The sequence below is a fragment of the Pezoporus occidentalis genome, unplaced genomic scaffold, assembly GCF_034315485.1.
Source record: "Pezoporus occidentalis ecotype Australia unplaced genomic scaffold, CSIRO_AGI_Poc_V1 ctg21, whole genome shotgun sequence".
Taxonomy (NCBI): Eukaryota; Metazoa; Chordata; class Aves; order Psittaciformes; family Psittacidae; genus Pezoporus; species Pezoporus occidentalis.
In genome coordinates, this window is record NW_026913964.1 from 4,641,372 (window position 1) to 4,660,097 (window position 18,726).

Below are 18,726 nucleotides of genomic sequence, written 5' to 3' on the forward strand. Positions count from 1 at the left end.
AGGAACTACAGTATGATTCCATTCTCATATTTACTGTTCTGTTGAGCACTTAAATGTAATAGTAACAGAAAGACTAGCTTTATAATTTGGGTAGCAGCTGCTGAAACTCTACAGTATTCTTGTGCAATTATCTAAAAGGTGATGAAATTCAGATCTTCTGCTTGTTGGTTGTTTTTTTTTTGGGGGGGGGATTGGATTTTTTTTTTAACAGAATGAAGTAACTCATGGCCATTTATTTCTGGTAATAATAAGTAATCATTCTAATTGATTAAAGTGAAATACTCTAGTATACAAAAATCTAGCTTGACTGTAGATGTAAATACATGGGCTTGTAATGAATTCTGCATGTGGCCATGGATTTATCAACATGTAACTGTGGATGGTGCTTTTGTTTCTAGTGGCAAGGTAAGATTGACTTGAGGATCACTCCTGAGAAATATCTAATAAAATTATGCATTTTTTTTTAACTGCTAAAAGTTGTATTTTGACAGCATAAATAATACAGTATTAAACATTAAGTCATTAGTATCTGTGCCTTACTTTAAAAGAAATTTTCTTACTGTTTTCAGGCAGTTACTAGATTTATAAGAACAGGATTCTGGTGTCTCCATTATGAAATGATTTTTCTGTCATAATCTTGAACTGATTTCAGACTATTCACACTGACATTCAAGCTTGGGTGCCTGTATGCTCTTTAGTCCTCAAATAGCTAGGAATCGGTTTTGCTGTAATACAATGTAGGTGTATGATAGCTGCTCAATGGTAATGAGTAAAATGTCTTAATAGGTGTGTAACTCCTTGAAATCTATGCAGTTGTCTCAGTGAATCTAAGAAGTTTACGCAGTCATGTGCACAAATGCTAATTTTTATGTGATAATTTCTCAAAAACCTGTTTCTAGGAGTGTCAAAAGATCCAGAAACAATTAATCCCTTATCCTGCATGGTTTTGTGATGCAGGAGCATGTACATACTTGAGAGTGAAGGGTGATTCTGCAAAGCTGTTCTTCATGTAATACCACTTGATATGAAATCAGTGTCTTTGAAAAACAGTATGTCTTTTGCCTCTATGTTCCTTGAGACTACTAGAGGCTGTTTTGCTGAAAAGGTTTTTATCTGAAGCATGAACTAGGGCTTACTCATCCCCTACACTGAAATTAAAGAAGCTGCCTGGTAAACTACCTCTTTGTGCACAGGTGAAAAAAAAACAACCTCCAATGTTCTGTTGATGTAAGAATCAGAGTTTAGGTATTGCTGATAGCTTGCTGAAGAGTGGAGATGGAAAAAGCTACCCCATTAATTAGCTGAGTACAAAGAAGCTCATGTGTCTTGATGATTATGTATAGCTCCATTTTTAAGGAGTTCTACCTGTTTCTTAGTGAAGAGTACTCTGCAGTGGAACACCCTTGTATCGCACAGGTGCTGCAGTTCCAGGCTGCTTAATAGTGCTTACAAATTGTTGCTAGTATAAAAGAAAAAAAAGTAGCATCAGCCCTACAGGAGCTTATCTTCTTCAGTAAGGTATAATTAAAATTATCTTCCCCTTTCTGTCAGCTGCTTTACTGTTATCAGAGGCTGCAGTTTTAACACATGGGGTGCAGGATGGGTAGGGTGCAGAGAATAGGAAAGGACAAAAAAAGTACTGATATAGTGAGATCAGTCCCACTGCATTGTACCGTACCTATGTTAAAGCAGGCTCTATTTTCATTTTCAGGTGTATGAAGTAGGCAATTTGGGGGTTACAGGTCTCTCTCCATTTTGTATTGAAGAGATGTTTGAAGTGCTGATTTGTGGTATTTTGTTTTTGTTGGGCATTTTCTTGAAATGGTGGACACTTGTGTGTAGAAACTCGAAAGCGTCTTTGCGTAAAGCTTATGCTTGTCAGCTAGTAAGTGATTGCTTTTGCCAGTTCATCTTGCCAGATCTTCCAGTTTTACAGAAGAATGAATGTCTGTCTCAGTGTGGAAATTTGCAGCTATGTTTCGTGCCCAGTTTGCTAGTACAAAGGAAAACGGGTGGCTTATAGTCAACTATTTCAGAATACAAAACCATGCAAATCATGCTACTAGTGTGAAATTATTCCAACTTTTGTATAAGGCAAATTAGTTTATGAAAGCATTTGGCTCTTGTGTGAGGAACTTTATGTTGAAATGATGCTGCATTGGGGGGGGACTGGTTTTAATAGCCTTGGTAAAGATCAGATAGTGTAGTTTAATTTCTCTGCCTTCCTACACACAGTAATCATTGTAGGCTACAGATGAAGATTCACTGAAAGAATAGGTAGAGCATGCTTGTGTTGATAGTGCTTATATTATACTACGCTAAATGGCTTGGTTTGTGTATTAGGATTGAGACTAAATGCAAGTGTATTTTCTCCCTCCATTCTTCAGCAGTTAATGATGTGATTGCTTCCTCTTCTGGTTGAAACATAATGTGAGTATTGTTAGAAGAGGGGAGGAGGAAAATTCTTGATAAACCTGAGGGCTAGCTATTTAACATTATTCACTTTGAAGCAATCATGAACATTTTTCCCTCTAAAACTTTTCACACAAATTTTGTTAATACCTACTAACTAAAGTGGATGATCATGGCTGCAAGTTTGAGTTTGAACTTGATTGGGGAAAAATACTCACTCTAAATAACCATAGCTGCAGAATTATTTTTTTTCTCGTATGGAGTACCAAGTTGGGCTCTGTTGCAAACCTGCTGTACGGGAGGCAGGAGGTGTAGCACTGTGCCTTAATGCGATAAAATATTTTGTTTCTGTACTGACTAGATTTTTGTAGTATATCTCTTCATGCAGATTGTAGCTGCTGATCACATAGCTATAAAATGAGGTCTGCTTATTTGGATTGAATGTGATACCTCGTTTCAGTTTTGTACAGATCACTGTTCACTTGGTCATTACTTGAACTACAGATGAACACCCATGGGGTCTTGAACATCTTACTTTGCTGTAACAAAATACAAGGATGCCATATTTGTGTTTTCCACCCCCACTCCCCTTAATTTTGGTGCTTAAAGCCATTTGAATTCCCTTTGGGAATGAACAGCTTCCAGACCACATGAACACATGATGAAAACAGCTTTACAATATTTTTTTTTGTAAGCACTGTGTGTGTTGTGAAACAACTAAGACAAATCTGAATATCAAGATAATGTTGCATTCCAAGACTGCCTGCTTTTGTGGGTGTAAATGTTGGAATATATACATACCCTGGCATCATACTTTAAAGTGACCTGCAGACAGTTTCAAATAGCTCTTGTAATTTAGGTTGATGGCTCTTTTTAAAGCTGTATTTAATCTACTGAGCTTCACTTTCAGAAAGTCTGAATTATGTTTGCAACTTGCAGCTGCCACTTTCACTCCTGTTTCAGGATGGATTGAAAGACTTGGTATGTCTTTGGATTGAATTGATTTAAAGACTTGGTACAATTTCAGCTTCAGAAAAATAGCTGGTCTTTTTTGTCAACAGGCTTTCATTATGCCTCTCTTCTGCATGAGACAAACTTGTTTTCTGCAAGAGTTTAAATCATTTTTTAGCAACACTTTCAGAGGAGGATTGCCACATCCAAGAAGCATGTAGCATGTTTGATTCCAAATGGAGAAGTTGCACAAATACAGCCAGCTGTTGGGAGAATGTAGTTCATTACTGTTGAGTTTTCTTATCGCATGTGAATCAGCTGTGGTAGTACCTAGTTGGTTTAGATAAAAGTGGAATGATGGATTATTGGGGAGTTGAAGTCTTCAAAACTCTTGGCTGTAAGAAACCAAAAATGCTATTTCCATGCTGATGAAAGTACTACAACAAATGAAGAGAGGAACTATTTGTCATGTGCTTGGTTTGGAGGGCTGAAATATCTTCTATGTCTGCTAATAGTACTTCGTTTTGAAGCTGAAAGGCATAGATGTTTATGTGTGCTTGTTTAAAACAATGAAGTTTCTGAACTGAAAAGGAGAAAAACCTTTGCTGTGTTAGTTCATTTCTGGATGACTGTGCCACCCCTGTTCCAGCTGCAGAAGAAAGTAAATAAAATTCTAAAAATATAACGAACCATCATTGTGCAAGTAGTGGTAAAACTTTATTTTCAACATTGTAAGTTTCTGGCTATTACTAGTGGATCAGGACTAAAGAGTAACTGGCAAGTTCTGTTCTCTGCCCTGTGCACTGGTTAGTCTAAAAGCTTGATGCTTTTTAATCAACCAGAATTGAGTGATGATCAACAAGTATTAATTCCGGAGTAGTTGTGTGCCAACAGCCAGCATTAGCATAAGAATAAGCTGGGTAGCTGGTTATGAACTGAACCATTATCCTAATTGCATGATGGAGTAGTGCTGCAAGGGGTCCCTCTAAAAATAGTGGTGGCATCAATAATCATTAAAGGGGGTTGAAGGCTTGAACACAGGCCAACTGTTACCAGACTGTGGCTAATGTACGCATTCCTGGTTGTGTATTGGTGTAGGGAATTGACTTGCTTAAAATGAACTAGGGAAGAGGGCTGTTTGGTTTAGATACAGTACAAAAATTCCCATCACCCAAGAGGGATGCTTATAGATAGAGATTCAGGTTTGGTGATACAGGAAGTCGTTCCAGTCCTGTGTGCCTGATTCCACAGCAGTGAGACACTGCAAAGGAAGGCTGGAGACTTCACGCTTGCAAAGCAGTCACGTTTCCTCACAGTTGCTGCTTTCCCACCCCTCTGACGTGTTGGAGCACATCTGCTTGGCTGAGATCCCAGCTCCACGTCAACCTTGTTGCTTTTCCAAGTGAGAATAGAACGCCTTCATATTTGGCACACCTGGTTTCCTAAGTGATGTCTTGTACCTCAAGTCTTCCAGGTTCTCCTTACAAACCAAATTACCAGCTTAGTGCCATGGAACTGTTAAAACTTACAGGCTTATACCTCTGAATAACACATGGCAACTGTGGATGCTACCACTTTGTTTAAACCTTGCATTAACACTAGAGAAGCAGAATGATACACACTAATGGCTATTTCAATCACCAGATTTAAGATGAGGCTGTTAGGACTGTTTGTGTGTGTGTATATAAATGGGCTTTAAACATAAATATTCTACCAGGTATTAATTAAAAATGCCCACAATTCTGAACATTCACAAATGGTGGGCTGGTGGCTAGTTAGAGAGAAATCCTTCTGCTTAGAGGCGAGTGGTTTGTTGGGTTTATTTTCCCTGTTATTCACCCATCCTGCCTCCCCCTCTGAGTACAGGTCTTTAAAAGTATTGCTGCCTTCTTGAACTCTATTTTTGCAAATTTATGCGTTTTAGGGTTTTCTCACTCCACAGCAAATTACCGGGGAGGTGAGCAGAGTGAGGATACATCTTGTTGACACAATGCTGTGTAAGCATGCATATGCACTCGTTGCTGTGCAGAAGTATAATTTTTACCCTTCACAGTATCACAGTATCACAGTATGCTGGAGATTGGAAGGGACCTCAAAAGATCATCTAGTCCAATCCCCCTGCCAGAGCAGGAACACCTAGATAACGTTACACAGGAATGTGTCCAGGCGGGCTTTGAATGTCTCCAGGGAAGGAGACTCCACAACCTCCCTGGGCAGCCTGTTCCAGTGTTCCGTCACCCTCACTGAGAAGAAGTTCCTTCTCAAGTTTAAGTGGAACCTCTTGTGTTCCAGTTTGCACCCATTACCCCTTGTCCTATCATTGTTTGCCACTGAGTAGAGCCTGGCTCCATCCTCGTGACACTCCCCCTTTATATATTTATAGACACTTATAAGGTCACCCCTCAGTCTCCTCTTCTCTAAACTATAAAGACCCAGCTCCCTCAGTCTTTCCTCATAAGGGAGATGCTCCACTCCCTTAATCATCTTAGTTGCCCTGCGCTGCACTCTCTCCAGCAGCTCCCTGTCCTTCTTGAACTGAGGGGCCCAGAACTGGACACAATATTCCAGATGGGGTCTCACCAGGGCAGAGTAGAGGGGAAGGAGGACCTCTCTCGACCTACTAACCACCGCCCTTCTAATACATCCCAGGATGCCATTGGCCTTCTTAGCCACAAGAGCACAGTGTTGGCTCATGGTCATCCTGTCGTCCACTAGGACCCCCAGGTCCCTCTCCCCTACACTGCTCTCTAGCAGGTCGTTCCCCAACCTATACTGGAACCTGGGGTTGTTCCTGCCCAGATGCAGGACTCTACACTTTCCCTTGTTATATTTCATCCCGTTATTCCCTGCCCAACTCTCCAGCCTGTCCAGGTCTCGCTGGATGGCAGCACAGCCTTCTGGCGTGTCAGCCACTCCTCCCAGCTTAGTGTCATCAGCAAACTTGCTGATAGTACACTCAATTCCCTCATCTAAATCATTGATGAATATATTAAATAATACCGGTCCCAGTACTGACCCTTGAGGCACTCCACTAGTTACAGGCCTCCAACTAGACTCAGCCCCATAAACTACAACTCTCTGGCTTCTCTCCTTCAGCCAGTTCGCAGTCCACCTCACTACCTGATCATCCAGTCCACACTTCCTCAATTTAGCCGTGAGGATGCTGTGGGAGACTGTGTCAAAGGCTTTGCTGAAGTCAAGGTAGACCACATCCACCGCTCTGCCATCATCCATCCACCGTGTTATTTCCTCATAAAAGGCTAAGAGATTGGTCAAACATGATTTCCCCCTGGTGAAGCCATGTTGACTGCCCCTCATAACCCTCTTATCCTTGACATGCTTTAAGATGGCACCAAGGACAAGGTGTTCCATCACTTTCCCAGGGATGGAGGTGAGGCTGACCGGTCTATAGTTACCCGGGTCCTCCTCCTTGCCCTTTTTGAAGACTGGAGTGACATTTGCCTTCCTCCAGTCCTCAGGCACCTCTCCCGTTTCCCAGGACTTGGTAAAGATGATGGCGAGTGGTCTAGCAATGACTTCCGCCAGTTCCCTCAGCACCCGCGGGTGCATCCCATCTGGACCCATGGATTTATGGACGTCCAGATTGCTCAACTGATCTCTAACCCATTCCTCATCGACTGAGGCAAACCGCTCCGTTGACCTGACTTCATCTAAGGTCTCAGGGGTATAGGGCTCTTCAGGACTGCCTGCAGCAGAGTAGACAGAGACAAAGAAGGCATTCAGTAACTCTGCCATCTCTGCATCTTCTGTCACCAGGGCACCCATCCCGTTCATCAGTGGGCCTACATTGCCTCTGGTGTTAGTTTTGTCTGACATGTACTTGAAAAAGCTCTTTTTGCTGTCCTTGACCCTTCTTGCCAGGTTTAATTCTAAGGAAGCCTTAGTCCTCCTAGCTGCCTTCCTACATCCCCTAGCAGCAGCCTTATATTCCTCCCAAGTGGCCAGCCCCTCCTTCCATGACCTGTAAACTCTCCTCTTCCACTTGAGCATACCCAGCAATTCCCTATTTAGCCACACAGGTCTCTTGGCCCTCTTCCTTGACTTCCTACGTGTCGGGATGCTCCTATCTTGAGCACGGAAAAAGCAGTCCTTGAATGTCAACCAACTATCTTGGGCCCCTTTTCCTTCAAGCAGCCTTGCCCATGGGATTTCCCCTAGCAATTGCTTGAAAAGGCCAAAGTTTGCCCTGCTAAAGTCCAGGGTTGCAATTCTACTTGGTATTCTACTAGTCCTACCACACAGGATCCTGAACTTCACCATCTCGTGGTCGCTGCAACCAAGGCAGCCCTCTACCCTTACTGCTTCAACCAGACCCTCCTTGTTAGTGAGGATGAGATCCAGCAGTGCTCCTCTCCTGGTCGGCTCATCCACCATTTGCAGGAGGAAGTTATCATCCACACACTGGAGGAACCTCCTGGACTGCGGCTGGGTTGCCGAGTGGTCCTTCCAGCAAACATCAGGGAAGTTAAAATCCCCCATGATGACCACGGCCTGTGACTGTGAGGCCTCTCTCAGCTGCCTGTAGAAGGCCTCGTCAACTTCCTCACCCTGATCTGGTGGTCTGTAACAGACACCTACAACAGTATCCCCCCTGCCAGCCTGCCCCTTAATTCTCACCCACAGACTCTCAACTCGCTCATCATCTGTCCCCAGACAGAACTCGGTGCATTGTAGTTCCTCCCGTACATAAAGAGCAACCCCACCACCCCGCCTGGCTGGCCTGTCTTTCCTGAAAAGACTTCCTTCTTCACTCTGGCGCACTCTAGGCTTCTGTTGGTGGCATGTCTCGGAACATCTGCAAAGGGATTCTTCCCATCTCTTATTTCTTGATTCAAAGAGCAGCATTAGTTGCTTTCCAGCTGACCAGATAAGCTTGCTACTGAAGCTAAAACCAAATAAATCTTGCCAAACAAAACTAGTATTTTTGTCTCCAGTTAAAAGTAGTGCTGTGGCCAGGTAAAAACAAATGTTGCTGTCCCATTTTTCACTAAAAAGGGGACATATTAATGTCTCTGAGTAAGAGGTCTCTGACATTACAGATTTATTTTTTTTAACAAATAGTGCATTGTGATCTACCAGTTTACCTTCTGGATTGTCAGAATATTCGTGCATGACCTTAGCCACCTTACTCTGAAGAGCTGTAAATAAGAGAACGCCCTTGGAGCCATCTTCACAACTGGCAGCTTGCCTACATCAGCCTTTACCCTGGGGACTAGTGAGGCGTATTTCAGCATTTCTCTATGTAGGCTTTGGCATACGCAGTTCTGATACATGCTTCCTCATTTAATAGTCCTCTGTGAGCTCTGGAAAATAAGAATTTAGCCTCTGGTGACTCACTCAAGTCTGTTTTGGATTAAATGGTTCTCATACCAAGAATTCTGCTTATGTGACAGGAACTGCAAGACCTTCTCTCTTCCTGCATAGCCTCAGTAAATCTAAACCCTGATCATAATAGGTTTCTGTATTGAGAAATCTGTTTATCCACAGTTCTTGGTAGCCTCATTAACACCTTTTTTTTTTTTTCCCCTGACAAAATGGATTGCTTTGTGATTTCTTTGTAGTAGTTGATTATCACTATTAACCTTCTGCTGGTTTTCATACCTTAAAGCGGGTTCTGTCATAAAATCACAGAATGGTTTGGTTTGGAAGGGACCTTAAAGATCAGCTGGTTCCAACCTTCCTGCTATGGGCAGGGACAACTTCCACTAGACCAGGTTGCTCAAAGCCTTGTTCAACCTGGCCTTGAACACTTCCAGGGATGGAGCAGCCACAACTTCTCTGGACAACCACCCTCACAGTAAAGTATTTATTCCTAATATCTAATCTAAACCTACCTTCTTTCAGCTTAAAGTAATTACCCCTTGTCCTCCACTACAGTTCTTTGTAACAAATCCCTGTCCATCTTTCTTGTAGTCCCCCTTTAGGTATTGGAATGCTGCTCTAAGGTCACCCCAGAGCCTTCTCTTCTCCAGGCAGAACAAGCCAGCTCTTTCATCCTGTCTTCATTGGAGGGATGTCCAGTCCTCTGATCATCTTTGTGGCCTCCTCTGGACTTGCTTGAGCAGGTCCCCATCCTTCTTGTGCTGGGGGCCCCAGAGCTGGATGCAGCACTGCAGGTGGGGTCTTAGGAGTGGAGTAGATTGTGAGAATACCCTCCCTGGATCTGCTTGCAACACTCCTCTTGATGCAGCCCAGGATATTTTAACTCTGAGGTGTATCTCCAAGATAATGCTGCCCATGTTTCCTGGTGTTCAGTGTAACTCAAGATTTTTCTGATTTTTATTTGATGTTACCTTTTGGCAGGAAGCATTCAGAACTGAATCTGATTCAGAACTTGAACTGATTGTAATGGTCTGAAACAGTTTTGTACTTTTGATGAAAGTATAATTTGCAGTGGCAAATATATCAATTAGATTGCAGCAATATAATTGAATTTTACTCTCAACAGTGAGACTTCAGTGAGAAGAAATGGAGTTGGATGGCTCCAGCAAGCCCTACCTTTTGCTTCTGCACCCAGCATCAAGATAAAAGGAAGATAAGCAGTAATTAGTGCTCTAAACCAGCTTTTGAACCCAGCCTCAACCACAGCTACTGTCTCATAGATGCCACATTTTCTCTTCAGGGTACCACCAGCAGTGAGTCGTGCAGAGGTGCAGCACTTGTGGAGCAGCTGCAGCACTGCTCCATGATCTGCTGTTCCCAGATCCTGCTTCAGACACAGGTTTCTCTGCCAAAAAAGTAGGAGACCCTTTTGCTGAACCCTCAGTAGGATTCTTTCTTAGCAGAGCTTCCCTTAGAAGATGTTCCAGACTCTCGTCTAAAGTTGTCTGTGATTCAGTTACAGAAGAACCTGTTTTTCTTTCTGTATGTGCCTCTTCTAGGTCAAGATGCCACTGTGTCCTTTGTATGCCATGAGAATCATCTCATTTTAAATGCACAAATTCAGACTTTTTAATCTCCTTGTGTTTTGTCTGACACAGTCTGTCCAGACAGATAACTGGCTGTGTAAAAGTCTGCAGTGGGACTTGCCAGTAGTCCACCTGAGCTTGAGCTCTCTGTGGCCTTGCTGAAGAATGTTTCTATTCCAGATACCTGCATTACAGCCATTAAAAGGTCCAGCTGCTTTTTCATCCAGCATCATGCTGAGAAAGGGATATAATATAGAAGATTATCCTTTTGAGATGAGCAGGTTAGTGGGTTTTATTTAGTTTGTTGTTTGATGGTGGTCTTTTCCTCTTTCTGAAGCAGGTATTACCTGGGGCTTCCTTTGTTGACACGTATTTTTTGGAGTTCATGCACGTTTTCTTCCCCCTTCTGTCCCCCAGCTCTTGCATCAATACAGAGTAGCAGGGATTTGATTTTTGCCTCCCCTTTCCAATTCTTATTTTGACATGTCAATATCTAAAAGCACATCTTCACCCTTGCAAAAAGTAATTCTAAACTAGACACTAGTCTGCCATCTGGAGTGAGTACCACTTTTAAGATGTTTTGCTGAGTTCTTTAGGTTTGAAGGAGACAGTAGAAGTTTATAAATTAAATCTTGCAATAATTTTTATGTTGGTTGTTACTTTATTTGCCTAAAAGTTTGCTATAAAAGTTCTAAAAGCTAAATACGGAATCAGCACCCCTGCTTTCTGTGGCAAAGCTGCTGCCTCCAGTGGGCCCTGTATTTCACCAGAACTATATGGAGCTTCCTAAAGGAGCCTGCTATCAAATCCACTTACAAATATTGAAAGCAAGTAGCTAGAGGAGGAGAAGAGGTGTTTGAAGGTGACTTATGGTACCTTTTTTTTTCAAAAAAAACTTAAAACTATTGCATGAGAAATATAAAAATGGCCCATTATTGCATAGATAAAAAAAAACTAAGGAGGGGGGAAAAATCAGGCATCCAACCTCATGAAATACATGGAAAGTACAAGACTTCATGCTGCAACTGGAAATAGTTTATATTATAATGCTTGTATTAAGAATCTAACAATTATGTAATTTAACCCCTAAGTGCTGATCTGAGAAATACCAAATCCTGCTTCAGGCTGAACCAGGATTTGGCAGGCTGAAGCAGGGAGGAGGGGAAGCCCACCAAGAAATAAAAAACCTATGAATAGAATATATGAAGAATCACTGCACTCCCGTGGGATATTTATTAACCTCTAGTCTAGGGCTGATATAGGTACTGTTTGAGTCAAACAGGAAATGCTGCTACTTATTGTAAAGTTGCTAATCATGTTGCTTTAATGAAGCTGTTTAACACATTGAATAGCAATGTAACAAGGCATAGAAAATTAGCTTGTTTGCCATTGATAAATGATAGATAATGTGTGCAGTTTACCACAGTGGTTCATTTGAGCAGTTCTCTGTGAATTACTAACTCAGGCTCATCAAGGCATGTCTTTACTTGCACAGTCTAATTCAGCATAAAAGCCCACACAAATAGGACTGTGTTTTAAAGATAAAAACAGGATTCATATTTAGCTTTCTTACAGTGTAATAGAGGTGTAATGCACCTCCAAATTATTTCATTCAGATAAACAAGGCAAAGATTCAAGGGTAGAACAACAAAAATTGCTTATTTCAAGAATAGCTTAGAAATAGTTACAGAAGAATCACAGGCCAATACAGTGAAACAGCACATTAGGAAAAAGCTTTTGGCAGTTCTTCTTCAAAGTGTTGAATTTTGAATTTCAAAGCACCAGCTGGTAAACTCCCTCAGGTATCAGCTGTGTAAGTGTAAAGTTATATACATAAATATCAAATACCAGTCTTGTACAAGAAAGGTACATACAGAGGAACTTAAAGCCAAGCAAAGTTACAGTTCTCAGTTTCTCAAGAACAGCCACAATGTGTTTGTCTAAAAAACAAACAAACAAACAAAAAAAAAAACCTACAGCTTCTGCTGGAGATGACAAGCAGTAGCAGTAGCTAAAGCTTCAGAATAAAACCCAAGGCACTGCAGAAACACTTCTTCATTTCTGAGATCAAGAACTGGCCAAATGAATTCAATTATTCCATAATTTGACAATTCAATTATTTGACGATTCAAATTTTCTACCAATGAGAGGAGTTGAAGGGACAGCTTTCTTTTGCTTTGAAAATAATGCAAGTGCCTAGGCTTTACTACTTCATATGTAGTATAAATCCAGATTTGCTAGCAGTACACACTGTAATTGTTTTTGTAGCAACATATTTAATACCCTGAAGAGGTTATCATTTAGGAAATGCTTGCACCAATTACAATTGCTTTAGTACACTTTTAAGTGCCACTGTAAGTTGTGTAAAATAAAGACCCCAAAAAAGCTAAGAAAAGGGGGGCTTTGAAATGGTACAGAGAAATCTTTAATGGCCTTTGGTCAATCATCCCATTGAAACCTGCCTGAAGTTTCATAATCAGACAGAAATGCCTGAACTTCCAGCCAGAAGGAGGCTCTGTGCTGCTTTTGGCCTGCATTTCTAGCACACAAGCAACTAGCATAATTTAAGCAACTATTTAAGGCTGTCTAAATCACAGCAGCCCTTTGCATGTCAGACACGGGATTTCCCAGCCTCTCTGCAGGGCAGACAGCTTACAGACCTGCTCTGACTGTGTATGTGTCAGTTGGTTCCCGAACAGGATTCTCTCTGGTAGAATATCCCACCAAAGTGCTTGCAGCTGCTTTGTGTTGCTGTGACCTCCTGTCTGATGTGAGCCTATTCTACACAGCATGTGAGCAGCTTCTTGAGTTCCTTCAAAGAAAGGAATGTTGTTTTGTGGTGGTCTATTACCAATACTGCAGTAAAGTGGGAAAAAAAATACTTCCGTATTGCATTCTGTAAAGGATGCAATACTGCTGTGTTATGTGGAGGCCATCTTGTGGCACTATGGAATTAGAATCTAGATGTAAAAACAACACGGCATTCAGACTGCATACCAAGAAATAGGGGTTTTAAACTGCTTATAATTTTGGAAACCAAATGTCACTGTGATGTGTCATTCTAGCCTCATGCAACTAATTACAAGTGGTGTCCGTACAGGCAACAACGCCGGAATCTGAGGACGTGTGTAGCACCATTGTGTGTGGCATTGCTTCTTACATAGTCATTTTAATGAATGCTATGGTTCTTAAGCGCGCTGCTTGCATGGTTTATGCACAATTGTTGCTTAACAGAGATGTAGGGACAAATTTTAGAGTGAACAGAAGCAAACGAGGACTGCAGTCAAAGTACTGTAAAACCAACTTTTGGGTTACCATCATGTTACACCTATATTTGTTCTGTGTGCAGGAGCGGGTCTGGGAATTTTTACAGCAGCAAAATTATGTGACTTTTCCCTGCACATAAATCTAATAATTAAATTTTTCGCACTGCTGAATAAAGCTTGAGTTCAGCTAACTAACTTAACAATTAGTTAAAACAACTGCAACCAGACAAAACCAGCTATCATCCAGCATGTCAGCATTTACTAATTCCCATGAAGAGTATACTAAAGAAGTATCCTGTTTATGGTTTTGAGCACATATTATTAGAAAAGTGGAAACAATTCATTCCTAGAGAAAAAAAAAAAAAAATAAATCCTGAAGTTGGAAGTGGAAAACGGATATAAGTAAATCGAAAAGAGAAGTTTAATTGCTGTTGCAAAAGTAAGGTAGGATAATCCTGAGTACCGAAACACTGGGTCATCCAGTGCCTGCCCACCCCTGCAGTAACGTCTTTCAGGAAAAGGCAAAGAGGTTTCTTCACAAAGCTGTACAGTGTGGGATTTGATAACCATAGAATGGTTAGGGTTGGAAAGGACCTTAAGATCATCAAGTTCCAACCCCCCCTGCCATGGGCAGGGACACCTTACGCTAAACCATCTCACCCAAGGCTTCATCCAGCCTGGCCTTGAACACTGCCAGGGATGGAGCATTCACAACTTCCCTGGGCAACCCATTCCAGTGCCTCACCACACTTACAGTTAAGAATTTCTTCCTTATATCCAATCTAAACTTCCCCTGTTTAAGTTTTAACCTGTTACCCCTTGTCCTGTCACTACAGCCCCTAATGAGGAATCCCTCCCCAGCATCCCTATAGGCCCCCTTCAGATACTGGCAGGCTGCTATGAGGTCTCCACGCAGCCTTCTCTTCTCCAGGCTGAACAGCCCCAACTTCCTCAGCCTGTCTTCATAGGGGAGGTGCTCCAGTCCCCTGATCATCCTCGTGGCCCTCCTCTGGACTTGTTCCAAGAGTTCCATGTCCTTTTTATCTTGAGGACGCCAGAACTGTACACAGTACTCCAAGTTATAATGCAGAGTTTCAGGGTACAATAAACTTTCTAAGCAGACTGGTACTCTGAGGTAAGTCAAGACGGCAGCCTGCATTCCTTTCTGCCCCAAGTCAAAAGTAGGACCTTCTCAAGGCATCTTGTATTCAGGACAGCACAAAGACTGTGAATGAATCCAGGCTGCAATCCTAACTTGTCTGTCCATGTTCTTATCTTAAAACGTTTCTAGTGTAGCACTGTAAATTGCCAGCAGATGGCATAATGATTCCATGCTACAAGCAAAAGAAAATCCCCACTGAAGGAAATACAAAGCACAAATTTTGTTACTTCTATGTTTAATCGTAGTAAAGCTCCTTGTGAAGGAGTGAGCTCAGTAAATGATTTACTTCGCTGTGGCCTTTCACAGTACTTTTAATGCTGAATTTTTCCATCTACCTTCAGTTTATGTATTCTTATAGATCTGCTTGCTTGGGTGGGCATTTTGATTTCTTCTTGCTTTTTAATTAGTTTCTGAAAAAATAATAACAACAAAAAAGTAGATACGAGTTTTCTGATGCACATCTCATTCTTACTTATTTCTAATAATCAGCCAGCTCTGTGTCTTTGCTTCTGCTGAAGTCTGTGAATGAGCACTGCTCACCTGGTGCACTGGGTGTACTGGGAGACTGACTTAAAGAATACAGTAAGATTAGAGGCAGATGGCTGAAGCTGTTCTCTTCTTGTCTGCTGAAAGTCAACAGCTCTGCCTATCAGGGCCTGAATTACACACAAAACAGATTGTGAGCTGCTGCTGTTTGTGGTCCAGTGTGTGTGCAGTGTATTAAATCAGTATCAATGACAGGATCATGCTATTTTTCACAAGCAAATACTTAAAAGACTAGCGAAGGTGCTAACAGCTTTACAGAAAGAGAAATTTTGGGAGTAACTGCACTGAACTGTGAATTTAAATGCTTTACTAATGGTGAAACTTAAGCAAGAAATGTATGTAGCCAGTTTTGCTAGCATTCTGTGAAAAGGATTCAGCACAAAAATAAGTTCTGCTACATTTCTGTAAACTTCTTTTGCCCTCAGGGGAAAAAACCCTCTCTTCCTACTTAAGAGTATCCACCAGCATCAGAGACCACGATAGCTCTGTAAACAGCTATGGTCTGGATTGGAAGGGACCTTAAAGATCATCTAGTTCCAACTCCCCTGGTCATGGGGAGGGATACCAGGTTGCTCAAAGCCCCATCCAACCAGGCCTTGAACACTTCCAGTGAGAGGGCATCCACAACTTCTCTGGGTAACCTGTTTCAGCTTAAAGCCGTTACTCCTTGTCTTATCACATGCTATGATGCTCATGGATTTTGATGTTGCATTCAGGGAGCTAGGAGGAATGTAATGGGTCTCCTCTGCTTTTGTTTGGTTTGTACTTGAAACCAAAGGTGACAAGAATCTGAAGATACGGATTTCAGTGTTATCACTGTGATGGCACTACATTAGTCTAGACCTCCTCTTTGTTCAACCCATTAGGGACTGTCAGTTCTCATCCATCAGGCCAACAGTTCTTTTGCGTTAGTGACAGCTGGTTGAAGTAACTCGGACAAAACCGAGAATTTGCCTGTGAGTAAGACAGAAATTTTTAGAAACGTGCACATTTCTACATAGCTGTTACTGAAGGACTGAATCCATCAGAGAAGAGACAGTCATAAAACATGAAGGTCATCCTTGATTGTACTTTCAGGTGGTTGATAGAATTGCTTGGTTACTTCAACTGAACTGAAGCTGTTGCTTGGCAGTTTTATCTACCTCCTGATCAGGGATTCACCTGACATCAAGCTGTAGACACAACTTTGATAACAGTAAAAATTCCTCCCAGAAAAAAATTCCAGGTAGAGTCTCCCAGATGATGTTCTAAGAAAATGAATATTGGTTATATTTTGATAAATCTATACCTTCACAGCCTTGGTTTGGGGATGTTGGTTTTTTTTTTGGGGGGGGGGGAGGGAGGGGGTCTGTTAACATTTGTAATACTTTTGTTCTGGGATTTGTTCTTTTTACCTAGAAGGCAAACACTCACAGCATGCTATCAAAACTCACAAACAGCATTGTGCAATCCACTCAAATGAGATGCTATTATAGCTAGTCTTAATCAAAACAGACAGCAATCAACCAAATTAATTCTCAGTTGTGTACCCTTAAAAATCTGGTAACTGATGTATCTGTTTGTATGAAATTGAACTATTAATATGTAAAGACGTTATACAGTGTGAGACGTGACCGTTTGCCTACAACAAAAAAGGCTGTGTGCCAATACAACTATTCAGAACTTTGCATATATAAAGATATGTTTCTGCAATGAAAGCTGCACCCACAGTCAAGAGTCTACACAAAGATGGGATTCTAGCCAAGAGGCTGTTTAAGTAAATTTTCAGTTTATTAGCAGGATCATACAGAGAGAAAAGCTTCTTGGATTAAAAGAACAAATGAAGTTTTCTTCTTTTGGGTTCACATGGATTTAAGTCAAGTAACTGTATTGTGTATGTTATAAAAATAAATTATTTGGTTATGGAAATCCTTAGAACAGGAGGGCACAGCCATTCTATGTGGTCTGAGAGTATCCCAAAGCAGTTCCCTGGGGATGTTTAAAAAATAGCATTTTTACACTAACTGCATATAAAAACTAGTAATGTGAGATACTACTATGAAGGCGATGTCTTTCTGTTGTGTTAGACTGGAAATGGAGTTGCGTATGGCTTTAATATAAATCCTACTGCCTAGTGATCTGACTGGTAAGTACTTGCTTCATTAAAAAAACAAGCAATGCTCAAAGTTACTCAATTCAGAGAAGCTACTTTCTAACACTTCAGTTCCAGCATTATTTAGGTTTCCACCCTCAAACCTCCTGGATTTTCTTGCTTTTGTGAGTTTATGTGGCAGCAGAACCTCACAGATCATGTCTTCCTGGATGTCTCCTAAGTAGAGACACCTGAAAAATACTACCAGACAAATAATTCACATTACTCCACTCACATGGGGTGACAGACGCTTTAAAAATCATCCTAGTATAACAGTAGTATTATCAGCTGATGACCAGGTTCATAGTCTCTGACATAGTCATGCATAATAATAATGTTTTCAACATGTTTAGTAATTAATTCTGACATAAGACAGGTAAAAAGGAAGTAAGTGTAGCCACAATGTGACAATGAATATGCATGAGACAGCAGGTCATGCTGGTAAAGGGAAAATAGGGGTAGGGAAGGCATTACAGCGCTCTTGGTTTCTGCTGTAGCTGTGCCTACCTACTTAGTAACAGCTTGTCATGCTAGTTCTTGTACTGTCAACAAGTTCTAGTTATTAGTCAGAAACTGCAATGCTATAAATCACTGGTTAAAAGAAGACACTTTAGGCTTTGATTTTAATCTTTTGTGAGCTTTTTTGTAACCTCCTAGAAAAAGCTTGATCATTACTTTAACTACCAAGATTTAACTTCAAACTGTCTTAATTGTAAGTGAATACACCTTTTACCACAGAAGATACATCTGCTTCTCACACACATTCTTCTGGTTTATCTGTGTCCTTCCACATGTTAAGTAGCCAATTCTTAGAATCAAATGGCTTGGTAAAGACCTTTAAGTTCATCAAGCCCAACCTTTATTCCAGGACTGCCAAGACTACCACTAAACCATGACACGGGCCTCATACACACGGCTTCTGAACACTTCCAGGGATGGCAATTCCACCACTTCCCTGGGAAACCTGTTCCAATGCATGATCACCCTTTTGGTGAACAAATCTTTCCTAATATCCAACCTAAACCTCCCCTGGTGCAGGTTGAAGCCTTTACCTCTTGTCCTATTCCTTGTTACCTGGGGGAAGAGCCTGACCCACAACACACTACAGCCTCCTTTCAGGTAGCTGTAGAGAGCGGTAAGGTCACTCCTTACCTCACCCTTCATTTTTACTCACAACTGAAAAACAACGGAGCCCTACCCACACCCGATCCCCTTCTTAGGCGCGGGGACAACTTATCTGCACGACAGCCAGCCCCGGAGCAGCTACATCGGCCCCAGTCAGGGGGCTGTGGGGCTCTGCCCGGCCTGAGGCCCAGCCGCAGCCCGTGC

At 41.6% G+C, this 18,726-nt stretch overlaps 1 protein-coding gene across 1 annotated transcript in view; it reads left to right on the forward strand.

The window, feature by feature from the left end:
• LOC134163987 (uncharacterized) overlaps positions 1-18,726 on the forward strand; it is a 612,365-nt gene that overhangs the window by 299,867 nt on the left and 293,772 nt on the right.